Below are 23,798 nucleotides of genomic sequence, written 5' to 3'. Positions count from 1 at the left end.
AGCGACCTTGAGTAGTAGAGAGTGGCCTAAGAATCGAAACGTATTCTCTGTACTTCACTGTTTAGCTGCATCTCCCTGGAAAATTTCATTGGTTTCCTAATTTAATTTTTTGCCCAAATCCTCTTCGATCAATCTACTGTTTCTAAATTCTTGTTATCCCTGCATTATCCTGTTTACTAACTTTGTTATTTTATATTTCTAGTGTCTGTATTTTAATTTGTACCTCAAACTGCCTCTGTCTGTATTAGTCTGTCTGTAGCTTGCTTTCTTCTGGTTTTTCAGTCAGCTTTCCCTCTCCCCTTAACTATTTTGTGGACTGCCTAGTGGTGGTAATGTAAGACTCAGAGAACCCATTGGTCCTTACTACTACTAGTACACTACTACTACTACTCTGCCGTGCAGATTGCATGCCGAAGTAAGGTATTATACCCGTGTTTGTTGAGATGGGAAGGCTTTCTTTTACTATCTCATGTCCAATCAGTAAAACAAGAGAGTGGCCATGGTCACATTGGATACCACAAAGTTGTGTTTTCTGCTCTTCATCTCATCTAGGCCTAGTATTATAAACATATTAGTAGCAGTTGATGGTGAACTGATTACCGTGCACCACGGCTGTAAGGAAGTGTGAGCAGGAGGAGGATGGCATCATTACATTTTCCTATCAAGAAGACCTTAAGTCCGATTGTCCGCCCAGCTTTATTTCTTATCAAAAACCCAGATTCACCGATAGCTCTAGACACTGAGTCCAGTCCTTTACAGGTTGTCTTCTTGAGCAATATTTCAAAAATTGCCACCAACAAAATGCCCAACCGGATATTTTATTATTTTTGAAAGGACATATTGTCTGTACCCGAATTGTAGTGATGTGTGTGGTGTATGTATTTTCAATCTTGCTACGGAAAAAATATGATTAGGGGGAGGTGTATATGGCATCTAAACAATGTGTAATGTTTTTTCTAGCCGTACCGACCACCAGTGTCAGGGCCAGCGGAGACGGCGATGCCAGCCAGCAGGGAGCAGATTTGGCAGCTGCAGGGGGTGAGCCAGCAGCAGTGGTGGGCGGTTGTGAGTCTTATTGCTTGCTTCCTGACAATTTATACACTCGCTACAAGGAGGTACAGTGTACTGTTGAGACTAAGTTGTGAATAGTCAAAGACACCCTTTACTTAGCATCAGCATATACAGCGGGAGTTGAGTAACTAATAGCCTCTTCTATCTTCAACTCAGCAAAGAAAGTTTTATGAAGAAATCTCAGACCTTGATGGGTTGACGGAAAAGCAAAAGAAGGATGAAAGGAGGAAGGATGGGTGAAATGTAATATGACTGGCAGAGAAGGATGCGTGGGTGAAGGGATGATAGAGGTGGCTGATAGGATGCATGGGCGGTTGAAGGATGGGTGAAAGGTGAAGGAAAAGATGCCTGCCTGGGTGGGTGCAAGTGTGTGGTGAAAGGAATCCTCCAAGGGGTTTGATGGGTCAACTCAAAGCAAGGACGCATGGGTGGGTAAATGACGAATGTATGTTGGCGAAAGGTTTGTTGAGAATGATAGTCACGTTTGGATGGATGGATGGTATTCAATCAGAGGTGAAGACTGGATGAAGAGAATGTAAAACATAAACCGTGCCAGAGTAGTAAAGACAAGGGTGATAAAATAATGCATTTATAAATGGAACAATCCCTGGGAAGAAGAATAAACAAGGAATGTTTTTGTTTATCAAGGTTTTTGTTTAAATGTTTGAGGTTGTATTTAGGACTACTGCCTTGACTCACAGTAGTTCCCAAGCACAACATATATATTATGAACCCACCCTTCATCAGTCGCCTCCCTCCGAGGCCCACTCCCTACCCATGGCATTTTTCGACAGTGTCAGCCATGGGTGGCCTATCGGCTGTATGGTTACAACAATTACAATAGCAGTACCTCACGTGGCGTTGTGACGCTTATCATCATTCATATTAGCAACTATTCATCTGCCTTGTTGTAGACTAGTCAGGGCGAAAGTGAAATTGAACAGAGCCTGGCCATAATAGAAAATGAGATAATTGTGTAGTACAGCTGCCCCTCCTGCAGACAGTAGCAAGGTATCGCAAGTCTGCCACACGAGTATGTCTGTCTATGGCGCAAGCCGAGCTGGCTTGCCTACAAGATTAATTTAGCTAAACAAGAGAGAGAGAAGAAGAGTGCTTGTCTACTCCATCAGCCGCTGATATTGGGCCCCGATGGCCTCCAGCTGCCTTTTGCCAGGTCCTGGTTGATCTCTCTGGCCTGTCAGATGGTGAATTAGCAGGAGTAGCTATATCAAGAAAGAAAAAGACAAATTGTAACCAATACTCTTAGCAAAACAGTAACACATAAAATTATATAGTGGCAGAGTAGCACTAGCAGTACATAACATGTGTGGTATCCTAGATTCCTCGGCCCCCAATATGTGGATGTAATTAGAGTTTCAGGCATCAGGGCTCAATATCAGCGGCTGGTGGCCCAGGAAGAAGAAGAGGAGGCGGCAGCCGCTGCAGCCTCTATTGCCCCAGGCCCCCGCCAGGCCCTTCGGTGGTCCGGCAGCCACCCGCTGCCATTCTTCAACCCTTGCTGCTCACCCTGTACACTTCGAGCCTTTCAGCACCGCATGCTCCTGAGGTTTGCGCGCCTGAAAAGCCGGATAGAGGAGCGTTTTGACCAGCTGGAGAGGATGATCCGACTCCTAGCCCTCCACTAGGCCTCAGTCTCTTGCCCCTTTTTTAAATTGTTTGTTTGGTGGATGGGACCTGTTGGGGAGAGGGTGGGAATGTGGGAGTTGGGGAAATTGGATTGGGGTTTTTTGAATCATTTTTTATGGACATTTGTTTGGACATTTTGGATTTTGGAGTTTCGTTGGACATTGGTTGGGGTTAGGGAGAGGGGTGGGTCAGGTGTTGTGAGCTTTTCTTCTAGTTTATATTTGTTAGGGGAATACATTCTTAGTTTACATATGATATAAATCTTTTTTGGTGAGGGTTACTCTTTTACATTGCACTCTTTCCTTTGACGCAGGGCCGCAGCCAGTTTTTAAAATCTGCCCGATAGTGTAACACAGCAACAGATAGATACGGCACCCTCACTTGTCCTCCTACTCTCTCCTCCTAGTCTATGCAGTCTGCAACTATATGAACCCCTGTGGACTCGGAAGGGGTGTCGGTGTGTGAATTTATTTCCACAGTTTATACAGATTATTGCATCTTCAATGAATCCCCCACAGTTCTTCTCTTACCTTTGATTAGGCGAAGCGATGGCTGCATGGTGATGGTTTGGTTTCCAAAGGGGCCATGGTGGTGATAGTAGACAGTCGCAGCAGCATGCTAGCGGACAGGTTGAATACTAGTGAACCAATAAGCACCAGACCCTGCACCGAGGCTTCACTCCCTCCTAGCCGAACTCAAACTGTAGGATGAGGAATTAATATTGATCGCAGGGACTAATTAAATTGACATATTTAAAACTGACTTAATGCTGTTTTATATGCAAGGTTTGACACAAAAATAATGAGACAGCCACCTGAGAGAGACTAGAGTGTGACTAGTAGTACAGTACACGAGAAGAAGACTGCCAAACCAGAAACCATGATAAGCAATGCTAAAGTAACATAAATCAGAATGGTGGGCTAGTACAAGTTACAAACTGAAGTCGACTTGAGCTGTGAAGTGGACAAGCGCAACCTTTAGTGCTGGAAGGAGGATGATGCTTTCAATTATTATGGATTAGGTTCCTCTGGAAAATCTTGAATATCGAATACTGGTGGGTGGGCAATCTAATATATATAATAATGCCAGTGTGGGCTATATACTTAGAGCAGAAGAAGGCCCTCGCCCTGCCTTGAGTTGGTGTTGCTTTCACCACATCCACCCCAGCAAGTATGTGATTAATTAATTATGTAAATTTGATTTAGCCACACCTCAATAAATCACACAGCCGGGAGGAAGAGGGTTAGGGGTTCAATGAATGGATGGAAAGTGGGATTTGAGGGAAAGGTTTGACAAAGACAAACATTAGACATGGACAACCCATTCATCTTGCCAGCCGAGCATCATAAATCTGTTATGGGAGGAAAAGGAAATGCACGCATGATGATGAGTACTCGACTAGTACAGATATATCAAATTGTCTATCTGTTATGCAGTAAATAGTGCAGTTAAGCTTACACAAAAGATCCCTTCCTAACAGGCAGATTGGGCTTGAGTCTCATACCACAAACTGATGTCTATCTCGGAAAGTCCCTTTTCTCGCAGGGATCGGCTCAGTCAAAGGGTTTGTCATTTTCTTGTTTGCTACTCCTACAACTTGGATGGATTGTTCCGGGAGGGGTAGGTTGGGAACTACTGCAGATCTAACAGTAGAACAGGTAGCACCAGTGTCAACCAAAAAGGTGGTATGATGCCCGTCAATGTCAGCATCTACTAACGGTCACCTCTGGTCTACCTCCAAGACTGCCCCAAGAGTGCAGTATTCCTCCCCCTCAGGCACCGTCATACCAACGAGTCAGGACTGTACTCATCAAGCCCATCAAAGAGAGAAATCTGCTGGTATGTCCGAGTCGCTTGAGGGATTCTCGTTGGCTGGGGAACCTGCGCTTCTGGAACCAATGTCCCCCCTTTCCTCGATCTTGGCTTCGTCACAGTATTAATCATTTCAGGCACCTGCACTGTCTCTCCCTCCTGCTGCAACTGATTTGCTGGGTTCAATGGACACTCGCATTTCCAATGCCTGATTTGGTGACAAAGATGACATGCAGTGGTCTTCTTCAGTGTCGCCACATCCATTCCCGTTTTGGGGTCTACTTGTTTTCCCTTTCCCTGATCCTGATCATTCTGTGCTCCTCCCTGATTACTTCCCATTTTTCTCCCTAATGTTACTCCACTTGGCTGCATCTGGAGTCCCTTATCAGCAGCTTGCATCTGGACTAACATCAGCTTATCTTTAAGCTTCCTACGTTTCAAGTCCACCTCATCACTGCAATACCTGGCATATGGCAGTATCTCATCCACTGGCTTGCTCGGCATCAGATCAAATGCTGCTGAATCATAAGTCTAATCTCTTGTCTCAGACACAAACCAAACTTTGAAATGAACTGTCCCATGCCTTTAGGGTCTAACGTATCTTACCCACTGTACTGTTTGAAGACTTGCAAAAGTCTTTCATAATACTCATGTACCGTCTCCTTCGGTTCCTGAACCGTTCGATCTATCTTGACCCAATCAATGTCCTGTGGCGCTAACTTGGACTTCAGCCATGTGATCATCTGTTCAAACTTCTTCATGACAATAGGCGAAGGACCATTTGTAACAGAATCCCTAACTGGTTTATAAGTAGGCCAATCAATAGCAACTTTACAAGCTGCCCACAAATCGCTCGGAACTTCAATGTCAAACAGCGTATTCATATCAAACCACAACACCTTTGAGATCTTAACAAAGCGATCAACTTGTTTTTACCATTCAACTGGTTTCTCCCTCAGCTTAGGGAAGTCATTTGTGAACGCTGCTAAGTCACCTCTACTCAAAGGCACATACCTTCTACTAGCTACCTCCCTCAAAGGGTAATTCTGTACTCCCAACACTCCCCCTCCCCGAGGTGGTGTCTCTCCTACGCTCTTTTTAGCACTCTTCTTTTTGGACCATCTTTCTTCCCATTTTTCGAGCATTTTCCATGCGCGTATCCCTATAATCAGTTCCCGAATGTCCTTAATCCAATGACCCTCTTCTTTTTCAGTTCCTGCTCACTGTATTGCAACATGTTACCCCCTTGTAACATCTTTGATTTGGATAAATCCACCTTGTACCTCTTCGCTAAGGCGGACATTTTCTCACGTACCCACCTTGCCTTTCGAGTCTCGTCCTTTGCTACAAACAATAACTCATGTTATGTTATGTTATGTTATGTTATGTTATGTTATGTTATGTTATGTTATGTTAAAGATACTTTTATAGCGCACTTACACCCAACGGTTTCATGGCGCTGTGAGCACAGGGTAAACAAACATTCAGCAGTGTAGGTAATTAAGAAAGAAAGTGATTATCCATGGGCTTGGCGGAACAATAACGTTTTCAGGAGGGATCTAAAGCAAGGGTAAGAAGAAGTAAGTCTCAGCTCCAAGGGAAGTGCATTCCAATGGGAAGGGGCAAGAAAAGAAAATCTAAGACCACCATGTCTTTTGCGGTTGAAAGTAGGAATTGTAAGTAGGGCCAAGTAAGAAGAGCGAAGGTTGCATGAAGGAAAATAGCGGTGAAGAAGAGAAGAAATGAAAACAGGGCCAAGGCCAGCCAGGGCTTTAAAGATGATGCAGCCAAGTTTAAATTCGCTGCGTTTAGTCACTGGAAGCCAATGAAGGGCCTTAAGCAAGGGGCGAGCACGAAGGTGTCTGGGCTGATGGAAGATTAGACTCGCGACCTGATTCTGTACCAGCTGTAGGCGATTTAGCTGGTACGCAGGGATGCGAACATAAAGTGAGTTGGCATAATCAATCCTAGAGACTACAAGGGCCAACAGAGCCAGGGTCAGGGCCACCGTGGTTAGAAATCGGGAGATCTTACGGATTTTCCGAAGATGGAAAAAGCCAGAGGATACCACGGCACTAATCTGGGGCTTTATGGAGAGGTCCTTGCTAGTAATGACTCCTAAGCTTTTTGCTGAGTTGACAGGGTGGGGAGGGGAGCCAAAGCCGGAAGGCCAGAAATTAGAATTCCAAGGGTTGGAGGCACCTCCGACCAAGACCAGCTCGGTCTTGTCGGGGTTAAGCTTTAAGTGGTTGTCTTCCATCCAGTTACTAATGAGACACAGGGTAGACTGAAAATTATAAATTGATTGATCGGAGGAGTCAATGTCAAAGACTTGCTGGATGTCATCAGCGTAGTTAAATGCAATGACATTGCTACTCCATAAAGACCGGATGAGGGGAGTCAGATATAGGTTAAAAAGAAGGGGAGAGAGGGAGGAACCCTGGGGGGCACCACATGTCAACTTAACTTTATCCGCCTGAGAAGTTGGAAAGGCGAACAGCCTGATGACGGTTGCTCAGGAAGGAGGGGATCCACCCAAGGGCCGGCCCCCGGATGCCGGCGTCTCTGACACGGCCAACCAAAATATCATGGTCGACCGCGTCGAAGGCAGCCGGCAAATCCAGGAGCACCAAGGCCTGGCTGATCCCAAGTTCCGCTCCTCTCCTCAGCTCCTCCATTACTGAAAGGATGACTGACTCGGTTGAATGGGCCGGCCTAAAGCCAGCCTATTGCGGGTCGAAGAACTGGGTGCGTTCGATAAACGAGCTCAAAAAGTTAGTGACATGGGCCTCCAGCACTTTACTAAGGTAAGGGAGCAGGGAAATAGGGCGAACGTTGCTCATTAAGGAGGGGTCCGCATTAGGCTTTTTCAAGAGGGGTATCACTACGGCTGTCTTGAAGGAGTCAGGGACCAGGCCAAGCCGGAGGGAATTATTAAGGAGTGCCAGGGGGGGGTTGGGACAGGCAGTAAAAGCCTCCCGTAAAATATGGGGGGGCAGCAGTCTATGGGAGAGCCAGAACCCACCTTTTTTAACAGGGCAGAGAATTAATCTTTGGATATCGGGGGTATCTGGTCCACTGTGTGAGGGTTTCTGGTGGCAGATGTAGTGACAGATGTGAGTGTGGAGAATGGTGTACGAAGAGGAATACTATTTTTAATTTTAGCAATTTTTTCCACAAAAAGGAATTAAGGGAATCGCAAAGGGCTTGAGAGGGGGGGAGTTTAATAGTCACTCTATCGGGGTGTGAAAGCTCTTCCACTATAGAAAAAATATCTTTTGCCTTAGTGGCAGAGTCAGTAATCCTCTTATAGAAGTACAAGGTTTTTGCCTGGAGAATGGATTGCTTATAATCTTTAAGCTGGGCCATGAACAACAATTTTTTCTCTGGGGCATAATTGCGCCTCCAGCTACGTTCGGCCTGCCTTAGGGTACGTTTTTTAATTTTTAACTCATCCGAAAACCATCTCTGGGCATCGTGGGGGCGCTTTAATTTGAGACGTCTAAATGGCGCCACAATGTTGCTGGCTGATTCAAGCCAGTGCCTCATGCTAGTAGCCTGAGTGTTTAAGGAGTCATGTTCGGTGGGGGAGGAAGCGCTGAGTAAGGAACAAAATTCATTGAGATCAGCCTTGTTCCAATTCCTGGCCAGGAGGTAAGTGTTTGGCTAGTGTGGGGGATAGAGGCCAGGGAAAACGTAACAATAAAGTGGTCAGACCACGGACAAGGAGAAATAAGGGGTTGGGAAATATCCAGATTGGACGTCCAGACCTGGTCTAGGACGTGGCCTTTAATATGCGTTGCCGACTGAATATGTTGAATACAATTCATGCCCGCTAGGAGATCCGCAAAGGCAGAGGAGCAAGTGCTCTCCCTAGCATCTGAGGGCCAGTAATTAAAATCACAGATGATCAGTACTTTTGAGTTATTGATCACCAGTTGGGAGAGCATATCGCCGAACAGCGACGGGAAGCCAGGCATGTGTTGGGGGGGGGAGGGGGGGCGATAAACAAGAACACAGATAAGAGGGGACAGGGAAGATTCAAGTCTTAGGATGAGGCAGTCGACTGATGGTATGCTAGCAACCTCTAGGGATGAGAACCTGATTGAGTGTCTAACAATGGCTGCGACCCCGCCACCAGGCTTACCAGAAGATCTATTAGTCTGGAGGATATAGTAGCCGGGGGGCACCGCCGGCAGAATGTCAGGGGTTGACTCCTCATTGAGCCAGGTTTCCGTCACTAGGAGTATGTCAGGTTTCTCTGAATCCAATAGTTGGAAGATCTCTAACTGGTGTTTAACCAGCGAGCGGGTGTTTAAATAGCTGACTGTCAAGATAGAGCTGGTTACTTTTTTGGCTGGGGGGGTAGAGAATCACGAGGGCCAAACGGGGCAGGAGGGGACAGGGCACCTGGTAAGGGAGATGTGTATTCCTGAAAATCGGACCTGGGGCTAAAGATACCCAGTGATCCGGTTCATCTGGTTCATAATGCTCCACTCTCTCCAGAGGTAAGTTTCCTTCGATTATCTCATCTACCTCTGCTTTCAGTCTCACTACATCCAGCATCTTTGCCCTTATGTCCTCGACTAGATGCACCATTCAATTCTTCACTTGAACTGCTCTGTTCTCTACACATATTCCCTTCGGCTGCATCCATAAGGACTGGTTTGTTCCCTTCGCTTCCATGATCCCAACTTACTGTCCTCCTGTCATTCCAATTCCTCACGGGTGGCTCCCACATTCTTAGGTCTGATCTCGAATCGGCAAGGGATCTCGGCCTCGCCGTCCTTATCTCCATCTGTCCCCTTGATGAGTCTTCAGTGACTGGCAATGGTGCACTCAATTCCCTGGGTCTCGGCAATTTAGCTATCACGCTCACTGTGCCATTCCCTTCAGAGCTAGTTCTCTCTCCTATTACTGACTGTGATGAATTTCCATTTCTCGCCTGATCTGGATCGTACACTGACACTTTGGGACCAATGGTGGCATTTAGGAGTCCTAAAGTTAGGAGTCCTAACTTTAGGACTCCTAAATGCGTTCTGTGAATACTGTTAGTCTTAAAGTTAGGATTGTTCCCAGTTTAGGAGTCCTAAAGTTAGGACTCCTAACTTTAGGACTCCTAAATGACTTCTGTGTATACGAAATGAGTAAGGGCCTACTGTGAATACCAAAATGGTCGTAAGTTTAGGATTTTGTCTTAAGTTAGTTCTGTGAATCGGGCCCACTGTTCTTGGAAATGAGCCGTTACACCTGCTCTAGTAAAAGTACTGGGCTGGTCCGTTAACTCTGGTATTTCAGGGTGATATATTAGATGAACCTCTCGAAACGGAAACTGAGATACCAAGGTAGGACTCTTCTCATGCAACCTGCCCCTATACACAATTAACGTTGTGATGTTCTCAAATACTTGGCCAGGCTCCATACCACTAGCATACACACCCTTATCTTGGATCAACCTCCCGACTATCATTAAATAAGGTAGTGCCTTCTACCAGTTATAGAAGTATAGCTATGAATAATAAATCGAATTTACCTTTACAAAGTCAACAGGTGCCTATGTCTTTTATATCTGGTGCACTTATGAGGAATTTGTTTGTATTGATAATTCTTGCAGATTAGATGTATGCATAAAATTGAAAAAAAACGTGAATATTTTTAGACTTTATTGCTCGACAAATAAGTCCAGGACCAACTGTTTTTGTACCACTTGAAACCCAGGTCCACGGATATTTATTGGGTCACCCCGTTATGTTATAATGGAATGTAAAACACGAGGCCGGTATTTTTCTCTGGGAAAGGTGGCAACCCTATTTCTGCTCCAGGACACATATTCTCTCTCCAACATAGTGCGAGTCTGCATTTACGTAGCTTGAGTGTCCCTCTTTTGATCAAACTGGAAAACTTGCCAAGTCACAAAGCGATTTCTATGTTCTTTCAACATAAAAGCACCAATAGTATTTCTTTACCAGCATAAACGTCACTTTTACTGCTCACAAAACCTGGCTTTACATCTTTAAAATAATTGTGTATTGTATACATTTTTATATGTGTGAATCAATCTTCTATCGGGGATAGCTGTTCCAGGACAAGAGGCCCTGACAGTTCGGACACATACACAAACATAGTGGGTAAAAACAAAGCTTTTCTCAGCCCCTTCAAATTATGACTCATAGAGCTGGGCGGTCACACTTAGAAGAGCACCACACACATCTCACAGACAAACACACACACACACACACACACACACACAGAGACAGACACACACACACGCACACACAGACACACACACGCAGACACGCACACACACACATACACACACACACACACAGACAGACACGCACACACAGACAGACACACACACGCACACAGACACATACACACGCACACACAGACACACACGCGCAGACACGCACACACAGACTGGCACACAGACACAGACACGCACACACACACGCACACACAGACACACACACACGTACACACAGACACACACACAGACACACACACGCACACAGACACACACACACACACAGACACGCACACTCAAACACGCACACACACACACACACACATGCACACAGACACACACAGACACACAAACGCACACAGACACACACACACACACGCACACACAGACACACACACACAGACACGCACACACACACACAGACACACACAGAGACACGCACACACAGACACGCACACGCACACACACACACACACAGAAACACACATAGACATGCACACACAGACACACACAGACACACACACACGCACATACAGACACACACACAGACATGCACAAACAGACACACACAGACACACACACACAGAGACACGCACACACACAGGTGTACAGCTCTGGTCCCTCCTTTGGCTCAGAGAAGCCAGTCTCATGCACAGACCTCGATGCACAAGAAATAAAAGAGAAACAAAAACTAAAATTTGAAAGATCTAAGGATGCGCGAGATTACACAGAATTAAATCCCCTCGAGTGACATTTCTCAAAAGTAGTCGAAGATGGACCCTGTTTGGTGTTTGCTTAAGAAACCGTTTTTAATCTTGATTGTCACTTGTTAAAATTGTTGTTTTTAATTACTCACCCTCTTCGCTCCTGAGTTGTTTCGCGTAGCGGATCTAGCGCTGACGCGGCACCTCAATCCAAACACTCCTTGCCGCCATTCCGGCAAGCCCGGAGGCCACGCCCCTTCTAGGAGGCCACGCCCCCCCGCCGAGCACTACATATAGACGCTGATTGCAAGCGCCTCACTATCATAGCACTGAGCTTCTGAGGAGGAAGCCGGGAGCGAGATCCGTTTTTAATCTTGATTGTCACTTGTTAAAATTGTTGTTTTTAATTACTCACCCTCTTCACTCCTGAGTTGTTTCGCGTAGCGGATCTAGCACTGACGCGGCACCTCAATCCAAACACTCCTTGCCGCCATTCCGGCAAGCCCGGAGGCCACGCCCCTTCTAGGAGGCCACGCCCCCCCGGTCGCCGCCCTACCTATCCATAAATCATGTGCGTCTTCTGGACGCGCAGCGGACGAGCGCAGCGGTCGCAACGTTTGCGCGCCGAAGGCGCTCCAAAGGTAAGCCCGTCTGCGCCCGTCCGCGGCCGACCGGGCCTAGGGGCTTTCCACCATGCCCAGTTGATACAATACTCTTCTACGCAGCTCTACAACCTCCAAGGCCCGTGGCCTCTGGATGATACTGTGTCCGTGCGCATCGGTAGGCTGGGACTGACAGCTCCGCGCCTTCCCCCCCTTTACCCTCCCTATCCCCCTCCCCCTCCTTGGCCCTTCTTCCGACCTCCCTGCCCCTCCTGCGCTTACTACTCTATCTGTCTACTACCTCAATACCAGGTCAGCAGTTAAGCACTGCCACGAACTCTTTATCTTATTGGACTTGCACAAACCGGATCTCCTATTTCTTACAGAGACTTGGTTCTGTGTCAATTCTCTTCCTTCTCTGCTAGCTGCACTTCCTGCCCCATATTACGCCCTGCGCGCCGATCGACCCCCCGGAAAATCAGGCAGTGGCGTCGCCCTAATCGCCCGGAGAGAAATCTCCTTTCAATCTTTAGCCTTCCCCTCCATTGGCTCATCGGACTTCTTAGTTGTCCGCTCATCTTCCTTTAGTATTAACTTTTGGCCCTCAGACCCCGCTGAATGCCCGACCTCCAAAGAATTCTCTGATACCCTTTGCTCCCTCAACTTTGACTCTCACGTTCACTCCCCCACTCACATCCATGGCCACATCCTTGACCAGATTTGGTCCCTCAATTGCCCAGTAGCCTCCCTGTCCATCTCCCCCTGTACCTGGTCCGATCACTTTTTGATGTCCTTTTCCCTACATCTTAGCTCAGTCTCCAAGCCCTCTCTTCCCAAAAATACCTGGGCGCGCTCCTGGAACAAGGTGGATGTGGCCTCTCTGTCCGCCACACTCTCCACATCCAGTCCGGACCTCCATGGTCTGTCGTCCTCCGCACAAGCCGACTCCATCAACTCCTGGCTCCAATCAGGCTGCGACTCTGTCGGTCCCCTCAGGCGGGTGTCCTCCAGGCGTGCGAACGACGCAAACAGTTGGTTCAATGAGGAATTGAAGGTCTTAAAACTCACTGTGCGTCGTGCTGAGTGGACCTGGAGGCGAGATTATTGTCCCAATCTTAAAAATCAGTACATCACCCTCCTGAGTCTGTACAAAAAAACTATTTTGGCGACCAAAAATGCTTATTTCACTTCAATAATCCTGGCCGCCGAAAATCAGCCTAGAGAAATTTTCTCTATTGTGCACGACCTCGCCTACTCTGATAGAGCTACCCTCAAACCCTCCCCTTCCCAGGATTTATGTAATTCCCTCAACACTTTCTTTCTGGACAAAATTTCCAACATCAAGGCAAACATTCCTCCTTCCCCCCCTCTTTTGTCGACCCCCAGTGTCCATCAGTTGGGGCATGCCTTGACTCCTTCCCCCTTCTGACAGAAGAGTCCTTTCTTACCCTTCTGCCTATGGTCAAATCAGGCTCCCCTTTGGACCCCTGTCCTGCCCACATTCTTAAGCACATATATTCGGTGTGTGTGCAGCCCCCCCTCAATTTTCTCAATAGTTCACTGTCCCAGGATATTGTTATTCCACCTCTCAAATCGGCCATCATCGTTCCTATCCTTAAAAAACCTGGCGCTGACCCCTCCGCTCCTGCCAACTACCGCCCCATCTCTCTATTGCCTTTTTTGGGGAAGGTATTGGAGCGCCATGTGACCAAAGTACTCAGTGCCTTAATAGAGGAGAACAGGGTGTTAGCCCCCCGTCAAGCTGGTTTCCGCCCCGCACACTCCACGGAGTCCGTGGTGCTATCGGTCCTCGACAACCTCAGAGAGGGTATGGACACTAACCACCCCCAGGCCCTGATCCTCCTCGACCTCTCCGCCGCCTTTGACACGGTTGACCACTCCATCTTACTTTCCCGTGTCAGGGCGGCGGGGATTGGAGGCTCGGCCTTGGTTTGGCTGTCCTCCTTCCTGAGGGACCGCACCCAGGCAGTGCGCCTGGGCGACTTTTCGGCGGACTTCCGCAAAGTACAATGCAGGGGCCCCCAGGGCTCCTCCCTTTCCCCTCTTTTATTCAACTTGTACATTGCCCCTCTTATTTTTGCCCTCCAACAAATGGAGGTCTCCGTCTATAATTATGCGGATGACCTTCAACTTATTTTTACCCTATCCCCTCACCCTGAGTCCATGATCAACTTCCAGTCTGTCATGACCTTCATTCGGGACTGGATGAATTACAACCACCTGAAGTTAAACCCAGACAAAACTGAGCTGGTTTTGACAGGTGGCTGCTCCAGTCCCTGGTCTTCTCTCTTCCGGCCCCCCTCCCTAGGTCCTCCCCCTTCTCCATCTTCCTCTGTAAAAACTCTTGGTATTAAACTGAATGACCAACTCACTTTGCACTCCCAAGTCAGCCAAGTGGTGTCCTCTTCTTTCCTCTCACTCCGTACCATCCGTAAAGTCTCTCGTTTTTTTTCACTCGCTGCCCTAAAGCTCATAGTCCTGGCGATGGTAATCTCTCGCCTAGACTATGGCAACGCTCTATACTGTGGCTTGCCCGCTTATAGTATGCGATGTTTACAGCTGGTCCAAAACCAGGCTGCCCGCCTGGTTTACAACTTGGCCAAATCCCATCACATCACTCCTCTCCTCAAGTCCTTGCACTGGCTCCCTATCCGAGAACGAGCTCAGTTCAAGATGGGCTGCATCACTTTTCAGGCTCAGGCCGGCTCAGCTTCTGCCTTTATCTCCTCGGAAATTAAAACCTATGCCCCTGCTAGGGAACTGCGTTCATCCTCCCAACAACTGTTGACAGTTCCCCGCTTCAAGCGCAAAAAGTGGGGAGGCACGAAATTCTCCACACTTGCCCCTGCCTTCTGGAACTCTCTCCCCGTCCACCTTAGATCTTCCACCCAATATTCACACTTCCGTAAAGCGCTAAAAACGCTTCTTTTCTCCCAAACCTTCCTATCATAACATTCTTATTCTTTGCTCCTTCTCGATCTTCTTGTCCTTTTGGGCTCAGTACTCTATAGCGGCATGGAACCGCTAGGTGAACGCGCGCTCTATAAATATTTTAAACTTAAAACTCAAACTCAAGTAGAAGTGTTCCGACTGTGAGTGTCTTAACACCCACGTCTGTGTCGTTGCCGGCGCCAATGCTTGTTTCTCATATGAGACCCTGTCATGGACTCAAACACCCACGTCTGTGTCTTTGCAGGCGCCAATGCTTGTTTCCCATAACACCCATGTCTGTGTGTTTACAGGCACCAATGCTTGTTTCCTATAACACCCACGTCTGTGTGTTTAGAGGGGCCAAATCTTGTTTCCCATAACACCCATGTTTCTGTCTTTACGGGCGTCAATGCTTGTTTCCCATAACACCCATGTCTGTGTGTTTACAGGCGCCAATGCTTGTTTCCCATAACACCCATGTCTGTGTGTTTATAGGCGCCAATGCTTGCTTCCCATAACACCCATGTCTGTGTGTTTACAGGCGCCAATGCTTGTTTCCCATAACACCCATGTCTGTGTCTTTGCAGGTGCCAATGCTTGTTTCCCATAACACCCATGTCTGTGTGTTTACAGGAGCCAAAGCTTGTTTCCCATAACACCCATGTCTGTGTGTTTGCAGGCGCCAATGCTTGTTTCCCATAACACTCATGTCTGTGTGTTTACAGGAGCCAATGCTTGTTTCCCATAACACTCATGTCTGTGTGTTTACAGGAGCCAATGCTTGTTTCCCATAACACCCATGTCTGTGTGTTTACAGGAGCCAATGCTTGTTTCCCATAACACCCATGTCTGTGTCTTTACAGGTGCCAATGCTTGTTTCCCATAACACCCATGTCTGTGTCTTTGCAGGTGCCATTGCTTGTTTCCCTGCTGGAGGCGGCGGTTCCGTCAGCGGCCACCAGAAGGCGATCCTCGCCTGCTGATGAATCCACTGAGCTGCAACCTGGATGATAGGGAGAAGGGTTTCCTCTTCCGGGTCAGCGGCGGCAGAGACAGCACCAGCAGCGTTGACATCACTTCCTGTCTTAGCTTGTGTGTGCAGCCTGCTGCAGAGGAGGAAGGAGCCCTGTCTGTCTGTGCAGCGACCTTCATCTACAGACCCCCCTCAGACCCCAGATCTTCCCCCTCAGACCCCAGATCTGCCCCTGCCCCCCTCAGACCCCAGATCTGCCCCTGCCCCCCCTCAGACCCCAGATCTGCCCCCCAAGACCGCAGATCTGCCCCTGCCGCCTCCTCAGACCCCAGATCTGCCCCTGCCCCCCCTCAGACCCCAGATCAGCCCCCCTCAGACCCCAGATCTGCCCCCCAAACCGCAGATCTGACCCTGCCGCCCCCCTCAGACCCCAGATCTGCCCCCTGCCACCCCTCAGACCCCAGATCAGCCCCTGCTCCCCCCTCAGACCCCAGATCAGCCCCCCTCAGACCCCAGATCTGCCCCCAAGACCCCAGATCTGACCCTGCCGCCCCCCTCAGACCCCAGATCTGCCCCTGCTCCCCCCCCTCAGACTCCAGATCTGCCCCTGCCGCCCCTAAGACCCAGACCTGCCCCCCTCAGACCCCAGACCTGCCCCCCACTCCCCACGGCCCCCCAGGAGGAGGAGAGAGCCTGGACACGTCTGCTCAGGTAAGAGATTGTCACCACCTTCTGCTGTGTTTGTAGAAATAGACTGAATAATCCTGGAGGGAATCTCTGCAGGAGCCGGGCTGAGCTGGGCTCTTCTATCCGGGGGCCCCTGGGGCTGAGCTGGGCCCTTCTATCCGGGGCCCCTGAGGTTGAGCTGGGCTCTTCAATCCGGAGACCCCTGGGGCTGAGCTGGGCTCTTCTATCCGGAGCCCTGGGGCTGAGCTGGGCTCTCCTATCCGGGGCCCCTGGGGTTGAGCTGGGCTCTTCTATCCAGGGCCCCTGGGGTTGAGCTGGGCTCCTCTATCCAGGGGCCACAGGGGCTCAGCTGGACTCTTCTATCCGGGGCCCCTGGGCTGAGCAGGGCTCTTCTAACCGGGGGCCCCTGGGGCTGAGCTGGGCTCTTCTATCCGGGGGACCTCGGGCTGAGCTGGGCTCTTCTATCCGTGGGCCCCTGGGGCTGAGCTGGGCTCTTCTAACCGTGGGCCCCTGGGGCTGAGCTGGGCCCTTCTATCCGGGGGGCCCTGGGGCTGAGCTGGGCTCTTTTATCTGGGGGCCCTGGGGCTGAGCTGGGCTCTTCTATCCGGGGGGCCCTGGGGCTGAGCTGGGCTCTTTTATCTGGGGGCCCTGGGGCTGAGCTGGGCTCTTCTATCTGGGGGCCCCTGGGGCTGAGCTGAGCTGGGCTTTTCTATCCGGGGGTCCCTGGGGCTAATCTGGGCTCTTCTATCCGGAGGCCCCTGGGGCCGAGCTGGACTCTTCTATCTGGGGGCCCTGGGGCTGAGCTGGGCTCTTTTATCTGGGGGCCCTGGGGCTGAGCTGGAGTCTTCTATCCGGGGACCCCGGGTCCGAGCTGGGCTCTTCTATCCGGGCTGTTCTTGCCTTAGTACATCAGGTAGAACCGCACATGATGGCTTGCCATGGGTAGTACGGTTGATACTTCATCTCATTCCTAGATCTAGGGCTGGTGCAGCCTTGTACTCATTTTTTCTTCCCTTAGTAAATTATTATTATTATTATTATTATTATTATTATTATTATTATATAATAATAATAATAATTTGTTCTTGCCTTAGTAAATGTAAATTTAAATGTCATGGTACTTATAGAGCGCACTGTCACCAGACGGTCACCTTGCGGTGTCGCCTATTCGGCTTCCTGGCGCTGATACTCATACCTCTGTGGAACCCCTCCTGGCTTTCCCTGTGAAGTGTCCACTCCTGGGCACCCCCAGGGTGAAGCCAGGCATCCTTAGCGCTGTTGGGGCCGGTGTGGAGGCTAAGCAAGCTATTGCCCCGAGTTGCAGCGTGGGGCCCGTGATTAGAATAGGCAGAGAGGCGAGAATTAACAGGTCTGAAGAAATTGAGCCTGAGACCACGCCGAGGCGGGAATCGAACCCTGGTCACTGGCCAGAACTCTGCATCAGGGTCTGCCGCTCTAACCATTGAGCCACACTCCTCCACCATCGGGTAGTACTGCCCATGACGACGTGCCATGGGTAGTACAGTTGATACCTCATCTCATTTCTAGATCTAGGGCTGGTGCTGCCTTGTACTCATTTGTACTTTCCTTAGTTCATCAGGTAGTACCACCAATGAGGGTATGCCATGCGTAGCAGTGTAGATACTTTCCCAGGTGTTGAACGCCCCTGAAGATGGCACCATTCCAAGGGGACGTCTCATCGCCACAATGCTGCTCCTCTGGTTGGTGTTGCAAGCGATCCAGAAGGCAGTTTTGTTGCTTTTTACGGGCACTTTGCCCGTAGTGGCGCTTATAGACTGTGGACTGATTGCTTGTATGGAACCCTGTGTCTGTGGTACAGGTCCGACTCGACCCGCTCTGCCTGCTTTGTTCTGCAATACATACTGCCTGAGCCACCTATATAGGACACTGTGTGTACCGAGCCAGTACGGTATCAGGTGATCCCACTTTAGGGTACCCTGTCTGATATTCTGAGGTATGTGGGGGCTAAGTGACCAACAAACCAATCTTATGAACTGGACGGGTGAAAGGGTCCACCGAGTGGTGATATGCTTGGGGCTGGGTAGGAACGGCTGCATCTTTGTAGGAGTGGAAAGCGTAGGACCGGCATCTATAGGACCAAAGCTAACCCATTAATAAAACATTTCAAAGGCATACACTGCATGTGCATGTACAACAAATGTTACTGCCCCCCTGTGCTCAATGTTGCCTCTGTTTTCACAATGTTGTGTAACTTCTGCCCTGTAATTGACTCCGATCAAACCAGAAGCTTCATGTTTAAAGAACCATTTCAACTAACGAAAGATCCAATGTGCAAATACCACAGATTTGTTTGGATTAGTAGTTTTCTGCTGAAAAATTCCCCTAATTGTTCGCTCTGGAAAAAAAATGTACCTGAAATGTTTGTTAACTGCTCACATTGACCCCTTAAATGCTGGCCCTTCTCTCTCCCCTCCCCCACGTGCTGAACACTTTCTTTTAACGTATTTTGGGTAGTTTTTGCTTGGGTACATAACTTTTTTTCACAAAAGGTACCCATGGCAAATTTGGCACCCTCTTATGTCTAACATCCAGGGGATTATAAAGGTACCCAGGGGTTTTGGATTCCCCTGGAGGGGACCCAGAAAATAGGCAAAATATAGCAAAATGTTTACATTTTTTGAAAAAATAGGGAAAAAGTGCTCCAGAGAAAACAGTTTTTTTTCCTGTAAATTACATTGTTGTACATTTGCTGTGCTAAGGTCACCATCTTCCCAGCTTGTATGGACAAAAAAGTTTTTTACAACAGTTTTAGCCCATTTTGACTATTTTTTGTGCTCTCAACTTTCTTCCAGTTTTTGGTGTAATCCACTGTGAAACCCGGGGGGGATCCAGGAAAGCTGCAGATTTATGAAAGTAGACACAACTCAGAATTCACAAAGGGGTCATATGTGTAGATCCCTCAAGATTTTCTCAAAGACGCTGACTGTTGAAATAATGAAAATGAGTAGGACAAAAATGCCGTTTGTGACAACGTTTTCATCTGTGAATTTCTGTCACAATGGCCAATTTACAAAACTGTTATTTGTACATCTTTAAACTTGAGGGTGCCCATACTAGAATATCATTCAGAGGAGGAGTCTGGCTGAAGTGTTCTGGATGGTGGTCTGGAGTTTGTGTAGCAGGGTTTTGTTGATTCCGGCGTAGAGGGTGTTGCCTTAGTCCAGCCTGCTCGTTGTTAGTGCATGGGTGATGGTCTTTCTGCATTCGGTGAGGATCTACTTTAAGGTCTTGCAGAGGATGTGGAGGGAGTTGAAGCAGGTGGAGGCGAGGGTGTTGATCTGGCGGGTCAAGGCTTGCTGTCTATGACGATCCTGAGATTCTTGGCATGGGTGGTGAGGGTAGATGTTCGTCCTTTCTTTAGTAGCCACCAAGTGGAGTCCCACTCTGATGTGCTTTTCCCGAAGATCACAGTTTAAGTCCGTCAGTGTTTTGGACAGATGATCTTCATCTAGTGGGCAATTCCAGTCACACAGGAATAAAACTTCATCCGGGTACTGGGCATCTCGACCATGAGAGACAGTTGTGTGTCAGTATAGGAGAGGACGTTGATGTTATGAGAGTGGTGATTCTAGCTAAAGGGATCATGTATGTGTGAAGAGGGTCGGGCTCCGGGAAGATCTGTGTGGAACTCAGCAGACAAAGTCACCGGCATGAAATGTGTACGGTGACAGGATGACTGACTTGGTTCTTCCAATCAGGAAGAAGCAGATCCATCGGAGTGTGTCTCGTTGGATTCTGATCTCCTGGAGGCGTTGGATAAGGATGTGGTGGGAGACTGTCTCAAACTCTACAGAGAGGACCAGGAGAATGAGATCACCATGTCTCTTCTGTCCAGAGTCATGCGGATGTCATCCATGGCGGGGATGTGGACAGTTCAAAGCTGTGGTTGGGGCTCAACCAGACTGAGTGGTTTTGAGGAGCTGGTGGTCCTTGAGGTATTCAACAAAGTGTCTGTTGACCATTTTCTCCAAGACGTAAACCGGGAATGGTCGCAGGGAGATCGGCCTGTGGTTGGTGAGCATTTAAGGGTTTGAGGGGGTTTCCTCAGTAGTGGGAGGACAGTGGTGTGTTTCTCTCAAGTCGGAACTTCTTCCAGGTCTGTACGAAGATCAAGAGATCCACCTTCAGGCACCACCAACTCTGAATGCTGTATTAGCGCAGAGTATTGGAGTGGCCAGGCAAGGGAAAGGGGTTTAGGGGATATGAACTGCGAGGAGCGAGATTTCAAAAAGAGAGCATACATAATATTCAGATGGAAGTTTTGAGTTCTGCATAAAACATCCCCCGCTTTTGAAGGATTAGGTTTTTTTTACCCTGTTTGGTGAACTTAGAACTCTCTCTCTCTATATTCTGTTTTTTGAGGGTTTCTGTTTGTATACCGGCTCTCTTAAAATTAGGGCGCAAGATGAAGGGGATCAGGTGAAGTCACTTGTTCAACGCTAACCTTTTAACACCTTAGCTACACCCGATTCTAGACACTGCTACAAGGATACATTCCGTAAAGAGTTTCATTAAACATTTCTCTCCCTCTACTTCAATAGTTCAATGCCCCAGGTTAAGTCATCGGCTGCGAAAGAAAGTTACATGAACTGAACAATAATATTCATGAATCATGTTCTTTATTCTTCAGCCAAACTGTTATGTCTCTACGGAGCTGCCTTCCCTGGAATTGTTTCAACTAATAATGGTCTTTAGTGGTAGCGCAAGAAATCAGGTTACATTTAGTCTATTCCTTCGAGTTAGAACTAAACTATGATGAGGCTGGCAACGCTAAAAAGTTCGGCCGACTCAGCCCTTACCAGGGGTTTCACTCTCTCCCAAGTGGAGGCCGGATCTCTGGCAGGGCGGGCGTACTCACCACCAAAGCGCTCAGCTGAAGAAACGTTGGCCAACAAACTTCGTCAACAAAACTGAGTGATCCAGTTTACCGGGGGAGCTCAGGAAAGAAGGGGTTACTTCGATCATTTCCTGGAATAGTAATCAGACGGTTCTGAACAGGCACCCTTTTATACTCAAACCCCACCCAGCATGGTCACCCAGCATGGTCACTCAGCATGGCCACCCAGCATGGCCACCTAGCATGGCCACCCAGCATGGTCACCCAGCATGGCCACCCAGCATGGCCACCCAGCATTGTCACCCAGCAAGGCCACCCAGCATGGCCACCCAGCATGGTCACCCAGTATCGTGACCCATCATGGCCACCCGGCATGGCCACCCAGCATGGTCACCCAGCATGGCCACCCAGCATGGCCACCCAGCATTGTCACCCAGCAAGGCCACCCAGCATGGCCACCCAGCATGGTCACCCAGTATCGTGACCCATCATGGCCACCCGGCATGGCCACCCAGCAAGGCCACCCAGCATAGTCAGCAATCGCTGCTTTTGGGAATTGCAGTGCAGATGCGCGATCGTTCTCTGGAACTTAATAATTGGCAATATTAGTCCCAGCGCAGGGGCTCCACGTCAGTCAGGGAGTGGAGAGGATGGTCACTCCTCCCTTTCCCAACTCATCATAGGGGGTGGATTCATCCCTGTGACGAGTTGTGAAAGGGTGGGGTAGAGGCTGCAGGCAAACAGAAAGCTGGGAGCTTAAGTCTGCGCACTTTGTGTTCCAGACTTTGAAGACACATTGCGCAGACTCGAGGCGTAGGCTTCCCGCGCGTCTAATGATGACTGAAGCACGTGGGAGCAGGGTGCCATCATTCATTAGCAGCTCCGGTGCCTGTGTTTCACTGGCAGCCAGGAGGTCAGGAGCAGACACGGTGGTCGCACAGCAGCGGCATGTATGCATCCCCTACAAGCCGCCCTTCCTTGCCCTGGCCTGATCCAAATGTGACACCTGCACAAAGGATGCGTCGTTTGCGCCGGCTCTCCGGTGATATCAACTGCTTGTAGGTTTATTCTTGTCTTCATTTAGAGGTGCAGTCCATCCTGCAGGGTACTCCGCTCTCTCTCTCTGCCTTCTCTGCAAAGCTTGGGGAATATTTAAAGTAAGAGGGGGCCTTTGTGCAAGGCCCCAGTGGTCTCTTCCATGCCTGTGTGTGTTCACATTCGTATAAAAATGTTTGTAGGAAACTTATCAATGTAGTGAGTAGCGACCTTTTACTCATGACTGGTGACCGGGGCAAATGTTCACCACTACTGTTAAATGAAAGCACGGCAGTGAGTCCTAAAGACGGAGCAGCAGCAGGAGCCTTAGTGTCGAGATTATTCCTCTGTGTCGACACCTGCTGGGAAAATTCATATTTAACTCACACTCACATGGTGCTTTAAATTAAGTAAATACACTTCCAGAACATTTAAGGGTCTACCAAGTTCTACATAGATATTATCACGCATTACACCAAAGTATTTTTTTTTTGTCAAAGGTAAACACCAAAGTATTTTTTGGGGTCTCGCGTATGCAGCGCGCATAGGAGGAGACCTTTAGTTATCAATTTCCTTTTTCTGCCAAAAATGTGCACGCTTCGCATTGCTTTCAATGTCAACGTGTGCACGTTTGGTGATTCCCTTGTGGGAGCTAGCTTTGAAACCATCTGTTTATAATTAACAGATGGTTCGTGCTCTCTCCTTCAAGGGAAACAGGTGCAGGCCACTTCCTCTCTCCCCTGCCCCTGCTGCCTCCTCCTGTCCTCTTGATGATTTACTTTTAGTGCGAGGCGTGTGTGCTTGTTTTTAAATTCAGTAAAAACAGAAAACAGTTAACTTTTAATAGTTGATGTTCGTCTCTTCCCTAAGGACCCAAAGTGAGTGAGCAAGTGTATGAACCAAATTGTCTTGTGTTCCCTGTGGCTTCTACAGCACACAATGTGTGTTGCCCAGGTTGTATGAATGTGAGGGCAGGCTAGTTGTGTGGGATGGAGTCTTGATGATGGGGGGTGAGGGTCTGGGCTTGTGTTAGAAATGGGATTTCTGGTTGGCTAAGGCTTGAGCCAAAGCCAGGCAGAAACCACCACTCCCAAGTCACGGCAAGGGAGTTACCCGCCAAAGACAACCCCTGCTCACCCTCTAGGTAACGTGGCACGAGCAGCAAGGCTAATCCCGGAGGCTATGTAGG

At 48.7% G+C, this 23,798-nt stretch overlaps 1 pseudogene across 1 annotated transcript in view; it reads left to right on the top strand.

The window, feature by feature from the left end:
• The first annotated feature begins 16,637 nt into the window (after positions 1-16,637).
• LOC144806539 (uncharacterized) overlaps positions 16,638-23,798 on the top strand; it is a 48,138-nt pseudogene continuing 40,977 nt past the window's right edge. The window contains exon 1 of the transcript XR_013605826.1: positions 16,638-16,719. The product of XR_013605826.1 is annotated as an uncharacterized LOC144806539 (transcript). The remainder of the gene's footprint in view (positions 16,720-23,798) is intronic.

This window comes from Lissotriton helveticus (genome assembly GCF_964261635.1).
Source record: "Lissotriton helveticus chromosome 1_1 unlocalized genomic scaffold, aLisHel1.1 SUPER_1_unloc_81, whole genome shotgun sequence".
Classification (NCBI taxonomy): Eukaryota; Metazoa; Chordata; class Amphibia; order Caudata; family Salamandridae; genus Lissotriton; species Lissotriton helveticus.
This window is presented reverse-complemented; position numbering and strand designations above follow the sequence as displayed.